Consider the following 12,481-nt stretch of genomic DNA (forward strand, 5'->3'; position numbering starts at 1 on the left):
CATCGAAATTTACAGACGTGGTCCACCCAAGGAGATGCTTCGTATTGCTTGACTAATTTTAAAAACTAAGTTATAAATGCAGGCGCTGCTCTGGTGCGTCGGCTCCTACACAGTGCCTGTCTGCTGTAAGCGTTACAATATACATACCCAACACTGCTTGTACCCATCTGTCATGCAAATAAAACACCTTGAATTGAATTGAATTGAGGGGAGAAGGGGGGGATACTAAAGCCAATACTGGCTCAATGGGCTTTGACGTGCTAATGCGTTGGTTTAACAGTCCGGGTGTGGCAGGCTTCCAATGTCAACTGGACTCGATTGGAAGACAATGAACGTATTTTAGCCCTAAATGAATTAATAGCAAACATGGTTTACATAAAATACATTTTTCCAAGAAAGTTTATAATAATACGATCTATAGTTGAAATCTGAGCCTACTTTAAAAATAAAGGAAAAGCATTTTCAGAGAGCAATCACGCTGTGTTTATGTAGAAAAAGCGATTAGGTTTATGAGCAATCTAATTACCTAATCGCTTAAAACGCTATATAAAATAAAGTTTATTTAGAGATGAATGATCAGTGTGGTAGTTTAAATAATGTGAGTCAGGAAACTAACACAGCGCCACCGGATTTAATAACGCAATAAAAACGCTATAAAATAATGTGACACAGTACAGCACAGTACAATAATACTGACCATGACTTTAGAAGCATAAATTACCTTACACTCAATTTAAACACAAGCTGTCTTTCTGTATGAACCTCTAAGCTGGTTCATACAGAAAATGTAGAAATGCATTAGCCTGATTATGATTAAAAACACATAATTAAACACGCGTTTGCGATTTAAATCAGAACACGATTTAAATCATTATAAATGTTTATATTGTAACGCATACTGTCCAGCCTCCATTTCTCTATAAAAATTTACTGTTGCACACACACACACAATAGAAGCAGGAACCGCTGTCAGAAGGGAAGATATGTTCAAAATATCGCAAATATCGATCATGTTGCGATATTTTGAAATATAAAAGTCAACTGATTGTCCATAATATCGCTTACCTATTTTTTCGAAGAAATGTTTGTTAAAATAAGGGTCCAGCACCAGCTGGATTCGAACACACAACCTGTGAGTTGGTAGTCACGCACCTAGACCAGTAGGCTACAAGAGAACTCACATGATCAGGCAGGCGAAACAGCCCTACACAGCCCTGCCGCAGTACACGGATATAATCATACCGTTATTAATTTCTTGAGATACGCGATTCCATATTATATTCCCTTTTAATCAAATTCTAAAAGTATGCTTGTTGACTCCGGTATCACGTTAGTTAAAGACTTCGAAGCTTACAATGTTTAGGGAGAAATGGAATACCGGTGTGTATTTTTTTCTTTAAAGTACCAAGACCAGCTATATACTGTATGTTTACGTTCCAAAATTAATATCGTTTATGGCCTTCACACGCGTTACAGTATGCTCCTATTCTTTTTATGCTCAGCTACTAAGATTTCCCTTCAGTGGTAAAATTCAATATCTACAACGGGCACAGTAAAGACGTTTACAGTAAGTCTTTCTACGACAGACCAACGGACCACGAGTGCCCCTGTCGGTCAACCAATCACGCACCGCGGTATCCCGTGTCATCATACCTGCGGTACCTGTACTGCGGGTGTCTGTACCGCGCACTTTGAATGGCTGCATCTGTATATATACAGTATATATATATGTGTTACATGTGTCTCTGCAATAGTATAAATGTGTTATACACTATCAGGGGCTGCTTTTTTGTGCACCTCATCTACAACAAGGGTTTTTTTTTTCATTTATGTTTGTGGACCTTCACCATTTGAGGTAGTGAGTTAGATAAGAAAGTTACAGGTATGGTGAGCAATGACTGACAAAGGCGCGTACTGCATATTCCTTACAGAAGAGTAAGCAATTTGTTCTAAAAAACACCAGCTAAAGTCCAACACCGTTAGCAATCTTATTACTTAAACACAATTAACATCAATAAACTGTAAGGTGCTGGTACATGGGAGTGGATTTGATCTTCTATTAAACAAAAATACAATTACAGCTCTAAAAAGGTCAACCTAGACTTCTGTAACAGATCTGTTCAGGTCATCGCTGTTCCTCTGACCTTGTGAGTGTTTGGAATTTTAAAACTGTATTTTGCTTGCCTTTCATGTGGTCTGTGTAAAAGTCACTGTGGCGTATGCGGTCCTACACAGCCTTGCTATAGACGTGACGAGCCTCCGCTATGTTGCAATGGAGAACGGGTTCAGTACGGAGCTGCTGGAAAGCTGGTTGCAGAAAAAGCATCATTATCTGCGTCCAGCCGCAAAGCGTCACTCGTGGGTGCTGAAGAATCGATTTCCAAGGCAGCGGGTCCAGGCGATTTAGAGTGTTAAAGGCCCCAGCGAAAACAAAACAGCGCTGGTCCTTTTTCACACACGCACGCGACCAAATGCAAAGAACGCCATAGTCAGCAGGATTTGAACCTGCGCGGGGAGACCCCAACGGATTTCAAGCCCGTCGCCTTAACCACTCAGCCACGACTACAGCGAGCACTGCGCCTGCTGCCTTTTTGCTACAATCGAACAGGGAGTGCGAGGCGGCGGCGGCGGCAACTTTTTTCAAGTTCGCTCTCCGTTTAAGAAACCCTTTACGCCAAAAGTGCAAGCAGACACACACACCTCAGAGTACTTAAGGGTGGCTTCAAGTTGGAATGATAAAGTCTCCCCGTTCGGACATGAAAATAGAACTTTCTTAGACAGAAAAAAATCAACAACAGAGAAATGTGGACGACGATTTCAGTCACTGCACTTTGAATAGCATTTTTACTCGAGTTACAGGAGATGCACGAATGGCCCTTGACCTACGCTCTTACGAATGCCTTGAACATTCAAACAAAACAGCCCTCAAGTCCTGCGGTTTAATATAATGCTGTTACGTGTCGAGGCAGTATTTGACTCCGTCCTACCGTTGAGACACGGGGCCTTTATGGAAACGAACACACGCTACGGATCGTCTCTAATCAGTCCCTACAGTTGGAAGGCTCCTTGAAGCGTGCACCCCCATCATTCATCTTTGCGCATCTGTGAAAGGTATACTCTTGAGCAATGTTTGAGCCAGCTCTAAGGAAACTAGTGCTATTGGACAGACACCTCTGGAAGATCCTAAGAGTCTCTTAACACCACTTCCAGCAGCAAGCTTAATTGTTCGCTGGAGGTCTCCCACCCAGGTACTGACCAGGCATACAATCACCAGTACATTGAATGTGGAAGTTAATCCTGAAATCCAATTACATATCTCAAGGTAAGACAAATCCATAAGAGCATGTCTTAGTATTACTTCGTTTACATTAGTATGGCACTGAGTTGGAGCTCCTCTTTAAGCTGTGGTTTAGTTTTGCATTCATGTGTTTCTAGAGCAGTTATTTATGGGGGTGGGTGGGTCTTTCACAGAGGCTCAGGACAAATCCCCCGCCTGAAAGTCTACTGTGTGCGTTCAGACAGTCACAGGTCAAGAGCCAGGCAGGAGGACAATGGACAGAAGAGCCAACGAACTAAAAATAAAAGAACGAATATGAAAAAGCCACCATCTTTTTCTTTTTGACATTTTCCGACTTTCATGCAAGCCAGGACAAAGTTGCTCGTAGCTACTTGTGGATTCAAATACTCTATCGAGTGCTTTGATGAGTTTTTGCAATTTGATTGTCGTCCTGTCGTCCTGTTTCTGTTTTTTTTTTTCAATCTAGTGATGGAAAGCATGAGGGAAATGATGGAGCAATCAATAACCGCTCCGGAAAAATGGCCGAAAGAAATGGCCCGTCACTAAGGACATTTGTGAAGCAGAGGAGTGACATCACCACAAAGGCGACATATTCTGCTGATCGTTTTGGTGAATAATGATTGAGGCGCGTTAAGAGAAAGGTAGCTGCGTCAGCATGCGTAGGCTGCAAAGGATCAAGCAAAGGTTTACTCCATGCTGAAAAGAGAAGAAAAGAAGCACCACGTTTCGGCTGTGGAGCCTTCTGCGCCATCTTCTTTAGCGGTGATGATGTTTACATTGGAAAAACTGAGACATGCGTCCCCGGGTGGGCTTGAACCACCAACCTTTCAGTTAACAGCCGAACGCGCTAACCGATTGCGCCACAGAGACTGATGGCCTTTTGTGCTCCCTACATTTGCAGGTTTATGGTCAAGGAAAACAATCACTTGCGCTTCTTGCAGCCGGCGATATTTTTCCACTGACAACCAAGAAATGGATTTCATCTTTCACAAGCTGTATGGATTTCTTCAAAAACAAGTTCTTCCAGAAAGGAAATTAATTCTTGTATTAAACTGAACCAAGCTGTGCATGTTTGTCTGAAATGATACATTCGGCACAACAAGACACAGAGAGAGGCACCGCTGGTATCCAGACCCAGGATCGCCTGCTTTCCAGGCAGGCACTTTAAGCCACTAGGAAACAGCGCCAGCGGAGCACCGCGCTTTTACAGACACTTGGACACATCTGCGTTCGGTGTGCACTTAACCTGCTCTCTGAGCCCCTTGCCTCCGTCCCATTTAATAGCAGAACTGACGCCAAGAGAAATGATGAGAAATGGCATTTATCTGGCACTTTTCATGTCCAAGGAGCTCAATGCCCTTGACACCTCCCCAAAGCGACAGAGCTGGGCATTCTTTGGCGACACCGTTTTTTCTTTTGTTTTATTTCTATACTTATTGATAGAAAAAAAACGATATGTCATGTACTGTAAGGGAAATGTCTCTTTTCATGGGGAAAGCTAGCACCAGCAAATGTTGTGTTTAGAAGTGATTGAACATGACACGTGACCTAATTTACTGGAGCGAAAGCTCACCCAGCAAGCCCTGCTTTACTTCTACAGGAGAGAAGTAGAGTCTGCAAGATGTTCAGCTGGGGAGCTACGTTAACATGCCTCGGCTGCAAAGGAACAAGTAATAGGTTTATTGCATGCTGAAAAGAGAAGAAAGGAAACACAACGTTTCGGCCGTGAGGTCTTCTCACACCTGAAGAAGCCTCACACCTGTAAAAGGCTCCATGGTTTTCTTTCTTCTCTTTTCAACATGGAATACACCTATTGTCTGCAAGATGTGACAATTTCACGGTGTTTTGGAAGTAAACGTTTTTTCTTTGAATTCAAAATCAATCTGAATTTCAGCACGACACATCAACACTTTTTCTGTTTTAAGGAGATGATATTTTAAACCTGATAAAAATAGTAGGAAACACAAGTTTCTTGCTTTGAAAATTTAGATGGGGAAGTGTACTACTAGTAGCAGTGTAGAGCTCTCTGTGGTGGAGTGCAAGTGCGTGTCACGTGGGCCAGTGGCGTAATGGATAACGCGTCTGACGTCGGATCAGAAGATTGTAGGTTCGAGTCCTGCCTGGCTCGTGAGGCTTTTAAACCTCTCACGTTCCTCGATAACAGGTTGCCTTCATGTAAATGAACTAGAGAAAAACATTTGCCACAACCAGTAAATTAGCACGCAAGTGTGGGCTAGTTAACACAGTACTGTATGGAGATCATCTCCAGCTCCGAGCTCAATTGCAATGAAAAAACATGCAGAACAGAACTGGAGAGCAGCTGAGTTTATGCTCAGTAGGGTGGGGAGGACTCAGCATTGCTATTGTTCTAATTAGCATGAACTGCAGGGGATCTGAATCAGAACATGTCAGTTAGTTTGATCATTGCGTCAATATGTAGGCCACGTTAATATAGAATTATTACTTTGTCTGTCTCTTCTTTGTATATAGCTGAATGTCCCTGACAATTTCATGTTAGTTTTTAAGAACGACATTGGTGCTAATACAGATGCAGCCATTCAAAATGCGCGGGCGATACCGCATTATTTTGCGGTACGCTGTACGCAGTCTACCGCAACCTACCGGTAAATACCGCGAGTTACCGTAAATTCTCCTATAATACGACAAGCAAAATAATAGTATCCGGAATTTCCGCAAGGTGGAGCTAATAAAGCTCAACCTCTCATGTTTGAGCTGTGGCCATCAAAGTCTTTAACGAAGATATAACTAATAATATTAATTATGAATGACCTTGGACAAGCTGTAAGTGTAAACTCAAAGTATTGCCCTGGTCAACATTCTTTTTTTCATTGACCATCTTTGTAAAAGTAACACCACAGCATTTCGCAATCACGCATTTGTTTCCAATCATGCAAAGTACAGTGATTCACCATGCCTTTCACATGCTCATAAAAGAGATTGATTTAGGAACATAAACATATTACCGTATGCAAACTGTACTGTATACAGTATGTATATGTATATTTAATGTCTTAACTGTGCCCGTTTAAGTATTGAATATTCATATCTAATTTTACCACTGAAGGGAAATCTTAGTAGCTGAGCATAAAAAGAATAGGGGCATACTGCAACGCGTGTGAAGGCCATAAACGATATTAATTTTGGAACATAAACATACAGTATATGGCTGGTCTCGGTACTTTAAAGAAAACATACACGAAACATGGTTTCATTATGACCAGAATCGGTCTTGAGATATTTTTAACTTGATTTACAGTATTTGAGAGGTATGTCTTAACACCGATACTACAGTGCTTAAGTACTGCTCACGAATATGTTTCTAGGTTTATATTATGCATTTCATACGGTCAAATTACTTTTGAGCAACTAATAAGAAGCGCGAAACGGTATGCGTTTTAGTTTCGTTTCGTGCTGGGACCCGTGGATTGATTAGAGATATCAAGTACATACAAGTCATTTTTTAAATGTTGTAGTTCGTCTTGAAAAAATGTTACGAGTACATCATCTATCAACAATTACACAGGTTCTGTTTCCATATTGCGGATTTTGGTTACGTAATATTATTTTCTAGATTTCACGTTGTGAATATATGATTTGGGCAAACAGAGCCGCAAAGAAGTACATAATGGGTTGTTGTTTTTTTTTTGCAGTTTTATCTAGAACAAGCGATTGTAGTGTTTCATAGCCGTTCAGGGACGCCAAATATGTAATCATAGTGGCTCTCTGAAGGCACCAGTTCTGTAGGGTTTGGGCATTTACTGAGACAATTATTAATTGTAGCAGTAAACCACAAAGTTGATTCTTTTGATGGCTTTAGAATCCAACCATGCGACATAACTCAAACAACGCACACACACAGGTACTAATACACGAGGATACATTTATTAATACATAGAATATGCATGTAAACCTAACAGATCTTATCGAGAGGGTTATCAGAATACAAAAGATATATATTCATTCAGTTACGAAGTGTTACATATATCAAGAGGACATGCGTTCAGTATATCATTCATTAAGACCGTTTCGTAAAGTGAACTTGGTTACAACTTCTACATTAGATACTCAAAACAAGTACATAACTCTTAGGAATTAAATTGATATCAACTGGTTGGGATAACAATTGAATTCTCGAGCTGTAATGCATTGAAGTTGAATACTCATCCAATTTCTGGGGATTCAGATCTCCTGCGGGCACAAAGAATCAGTTGCAGGCTGTTGCTGTCCAATCCGCGCTCTCTGGCTCCGTGCCAGGCTGTGCTGTGCGGCTTGCGACGGTGCGCTGCTGATGCTCACTGAGCGGCTAGTTAGTGTTGGTTTTAACTAGCAAAGTTTGTGCACAGGAGAAAAGATGACTGTGGGTCCCAGCAAGTCAGGAAGAGGACCGGTTCGTTCCTGATGAAGAGCTAGTTCTGAATAGTGATTCAGCTGTCCACAGTTCTGACCTGTTCACGAGGCCTGCTGCTGGTTACTCTCTGGCAACCTCCACTCTAGACTCTTAGAACAAAGGAAAGTTCTGGCACTCGGACACACTGGCCGTTCCGTGGTTGTCCGGTTGAGTCTCAGGATGGTCAGGAGGCGCGCTGCGAGAATGTCCTGCCCTTGGGAGCCTTCTGCTCCTGGATCTTACTTGAATCTCACGAATCTGAATCTTATCTTAATGAATCTGAATCTCCAGGCCTGTGTTGCCTGTTTTTACCTGGAGGAACTTCAGCTCGTTGATTGGCTGAAAGTTCCATGGGCATCAGAGTCCCACGTGGGTTACTCAGCCCTACCAGTCCCTGATTGGTTGACCACGGTGAGATATGAGTCACTTAGTCTTGACACTTAGGAATGCAGTCCAGATGTCCATTCGGCACTCCCTAGACAGATAGGCGCCAATGGATGACCATTGATCATGATAGCCAGACTTAGCTAAATGCATCCCCCTTTGGGAGCTGTCCTAGGAAACCTTAAATCACCCTGCACTAATGGTCTCTCTGTGGCTGCACCACAGAGATGAACAGAGAAATGGGGCCTCATTTGGGAAGCTCAGAAACACTTAATTCTGCCTTATTATTAAGCCTCGCCGCTACACGATACTTAAACCTTTGTCTGATTCTTGTGAAACTATCCACACGACAGTTACAGTACCTAGGAGTTGACTTCAGTGATGTCACTGATGGGATGTTTCTAAAAATCCATCCTCTGTAAAACGTCTTCTCTAGTTGTCCTGCATATGTATTCGCTAATGAAGCTGTGTGTTCTGAGCCTGGATCTCTACATTTCTGTATGAACCAGCTTAGAGGGCTAAAGACAGCTTGTGTTTAAATTGAGTGTAAGGCAATTTATGCTTCTAAAGTCATGGTCAGCATTTATTATTGTACTGTGCTGTAAACTTGTTCTGTGCCAAGTCACATTATTTTATAGCGTTTTTATAGCATTATCAAATCTGGTGGCGCTGTGTGTTAGTTTCCTGACTCCCATGTCACATGGTCTGTGATTGAAACTTGTAAAACCGGTTTAATTCGTCACAGCCAGCACTCCGGTTGTAAAGTAGAAGCAGGCGAGATTTCCAGCGAAAAACACCTCCCCCTTCTTCAGGTGTGAGGGTCTTCTGCTCAGAATGAAACGCTAAAATGTAATTTAGGCTCTGAATGGGTTCAATTATGATTTGGGCTTGATTAAGGTCGCTGCCTTTCATCTAAAACCCTACTTGAATCCTTCTAAACTAAAAATCAGTGTTAGTGAGTTCTAAATAAAGAGGTACTGTATCCAGGTAACAGTGAAACGGGCGGACAGTCTGGGGAGATCGCCCGTTTTCCATGTAAATAGTTCCCTGGTTCCGCACCCCTTAGTGTTTCTCTCGCTCTCTCTCGGGACACCTGACCATTAGCTCGAAAGATTTGAGTGCTTTGTGTATATTCTAATGGTAGTGAGGGCAGGGTGTGTGGGAACAGGTTTGGTTGAAATTGCATTGGAGATCTATGTTCTTCACACCTGAAACATTTTCTCTGAAAGCATTTTCTTCGCAGTTTAACTGATCTTGTTACAGCATGTTACAGTTTACTATTATTAACCATATTAATTTTAAGTGCTTAATGTAAAAATATATTTTCATTGTTCAAATATACATTAAGTCTGACTATCATATAATAAGTTAAATACAAAACTAAAGAAAAAATAGGGTTAAATATAATTCAAAATATTTTGCTAACAATGTTAACTGTTTATGAATAATAAAATGTATTAACTAAGGAGTAGGATGGCACAGTTGTTAGTATGTTTTTTGTTTTGTTTCTTTTTCATAAATACAACAGTAGTACCTGATGTCTCATTGGCTTTCAAAATTAAATTATGCATGCAAACCTGTGAACTAGAAAGATAACTAAGATATCCATCCATTATATTCCATAATATCCATGAAATATATGGCACTGAAATATGTGTGACGCAGTGGCGGCCTGACACGGTGAGGTGCCCTGGCAGATGTACAGATGCAGCCATTCAAAGTGCGCGTCACAGACACGTACCGCAGGTGACGTCGCTCAGTATGACGCAAGATGACGCGTGGCACCGCAGTACGTGATTGGTTGACCGACAGGGGCACTCGTGGTCCGTTGGTCTGTCGTAGAAAGACTTACAGTAAAAACGTCTTTGCTGTGCCCGTTGTAGATATTGAATTTTACCACTGAAGGGAAATCTTAGTAGCTGAGCATAAAAAGAATAGGAGCATACTGTAACGCGTGTGAAGGCCATAAACGATATTAATTTTGGAACATAAACATACAGTATATACTGTAGCTGGTCTTGGTACTTTAAAGAAAAAAATACACACCAGTATTCCATTTCTCCCTAAACATTTTAAGCTTTGAAGTCTTTAACTAACATGATACCGGAGTCAACAAGCATACTTTTAGAATTTGATTAAAAGGGAATATAATATGGAATCGCGTATCTAAAGAATTTAATAACGGTATTCGTGTGCTGCGACAGGGCTGTGTAGGGCTTTTTCGGCTGCCTGTTCATGCGAGCTGTCTTCTAGCCGACTGGTCTAGGTGCGTGACTAGCAACTGGGAGGTTGTGTGATCGAATCCAGCTGGTGCCGGACTTTTCTTTTAACAAACATTTCTTCGAAAAAATAGAATAGCGATATTATGGACAATCAATTGACTTTTATATTTCAAAATATCGCAACATGAACGATATTTGCGATATTTTGAACATATCTTCCCTTCTGACAGCGGTTCCTCCTTCTATTGTGTGTGTGTGTGCAACAGAGTAAATTTTTATAGAGAAATGGAGGCTGGACAGTATGCGTTACAATATAAACATTTATATTGATTTAAATCGTGTTCTGATTTAAATCGCAAACGCGTGTTTAATTATGTGTTTTTTAATCATAATCAGGCTAATGCATTTCTACATTTTCTGTATGAACCAGCTTAGAGGTTCATACAGAAAGACAGCTTGTGTTTAAATTGAGTGTAAGGTAATTCATGCTTCTAAAGTCATGGTCAGCATTTATTATTGTACTGTGCTGTAAACTTTTTCTGTGCCTAGTCACATTATTTTATAGCGTTTTTATTGCGTTATTAAATCCGGTGGCGCTGTGTGTTACAGTAGTTTCCTGACTCCCATGTCACATGGTCTGTGATTGAATCCCATAGAACTATGACTTTATTTTTTAACAAACATTTCTTTGAAAAAATGAAACGTTTCCCTTGGTCAGAGATTAAATAAAACCTCACTCGCACCAAACAAATTTATATTTCTAAATATCACAAAATACGTTCATTGTCTTCCAATCGAGTCGAGTTGACATTGGAAGCCTGCCACACCCGGACTGTTAAACCAACGCATTAGCACGTCAAAGCCCATCGAGGGTATTGAGCCAGTATTGGCTTTAGTATTCCCCCCTCTCCCCTCAATTCAATTCAATTCAAGGTGTTTTATTTGCATGACAGATGGGTACAAGCAGTGTTGGGTATGTATATTGTAACGCTTACGGCAGACAGGCACTGTGTAAGAGCCGGCGCACCAGAGCAGCGCACCGAGGGAGCGTCTGCATTTCTAACTTAGTTTTTAAAATTAGTCAAGCAATATGAAGCATCTCCTTTTACTTAGTGCCTGAGCATAAAAAGAATAGGAGCATACTGCAACGCGTGTGAAGTCCATAAACGATATTAATTTTGGAACTTAAACATACAGTATATGGCTGGTCTCGGTACTTTAAAGAAAACATACACACCAGTATTCCATTTCTCCCTAAACATTTTAAGCATCGAAGTCTTTAACTAACGCGATACCGGAGTCAACAAGCATACTTTTAGAATTTGATTAAAAGGGAATATAATATGGAATCGCGTATCTCAAGAAATTAATAACGATATAATTATATTCATGTTGCAAAAGAACTGCAACGGACATAAAAACTCCCTTGCTTTTAACAGAGCGTTCCATAATTTCTAACTACGAAAATGCCAGGTGAAAGGATTTGTAAACATATTTTGTTAAAGCAAGTCAGAACCCATTCAGAGCCTACATTACATTTTAGCGTTTCATTCTGAGCAGAAGACCCTCACACCTGAAGAAGGGGGAGGTGTTTTTCGCTGGAAATCTCGCCTGCTTCTACTTTACAACCGGAGTGCTGGCTGTGACGAATTAAACCGGTATTACAGGTTACAATCACAGACCATGTGACATGGGAGTCAGGAAACTAACACAGCGCCACCAGATTTGATAACGCTATGAAAACGCTATAAAATAATGTGACTAGGCACAGAACAAGTTTACAGCACAGTACAAAAATGCTGACCATGACTTTAGAAGCATAAATTGCCTTACACTCAATTTAAACACAAGCTGTCTTTATCCCTCTAAGCTGGTTCATACAGAAATGTAGAGATCCAGGCTCAGAACACACAGCTTCATTAGCGAATACATATGCAGGACAACTAGAGAAGACGTTTTACAGAGGATGGATTTTTAGAAACATCCCATCAGTGACATCACTGAAGTCAACTCCTAGGTACTGTAACTGTCGTGTGGATAGTTTCACAAGAATCAGACAAAGGTTTAAGTATCGCTTGTTCTAGATAAAACTGCAAAAAAAAACAACAACCCATAATGTACTTCTTTGCGGCTCTGTTTGCCCAAATCATATATTCACAACGTGAAATC

The 12,481-nt window shown here is 40.9% G+C and overlaps 3 non-coding genes across 3 annotated transcripts; 1 reads left to right on the top strand and 2 right to left on the bottom strand.

The window, feature by feature from the left end:
• Positions 1-2,484: 2,484 nt before the first annotated feature.
• Positions 2,485-2,566, bottom strand: trnas-uga (transfer RNA serine (anticodon UGA)). Its single transcript has one exon. It is a non-coding gene; the product is annotated as a tRNA-Ser (tRNA).
• A 1,528-nt stretch (positions 2,567-4,094) lies between these two features.
• On the bottom strand, positions 4,095-4,168 carry trnan-guu (transfer RNA asparagine (anticodon GUU)). Its single transcript has one exon. It is a non-coding gene; the product is annotated as a tRNA-Asn (tRNA).
• Positions 4,169-5,353: 1,185 nt separating this feature from the next.
• trnar-ucg (transfer RNA arginine (anticodon UCG)) lies at positions 5,354-5,426 on the top strand. The gene has a single exon. It is a non-coding gene; the product is annotated as a tRNA-Arg (tRNA).
• Positions 5,427-12,481: the final 7,055 nt, after the last annotated feature.

This window comes from Atractosteus spatula, unplaced genomic scaffold (genome assembly GCF_055471065.1).
Source record: "Atractosteus spatula isolate fAtrSpa1 unplaced genomic scaffold, fAtrSpa1.hap1 Scaffold_9, whole genome shotgun sequence".
In the NCBI taxonomy this organism is placed as follows: domain Eukaryota; kingdom Metazoa; phylum Chordata; class Actinopteri; order Semionotiformes; family Lepisosteidae; genus Atractosteus; species Atractosteus spatula.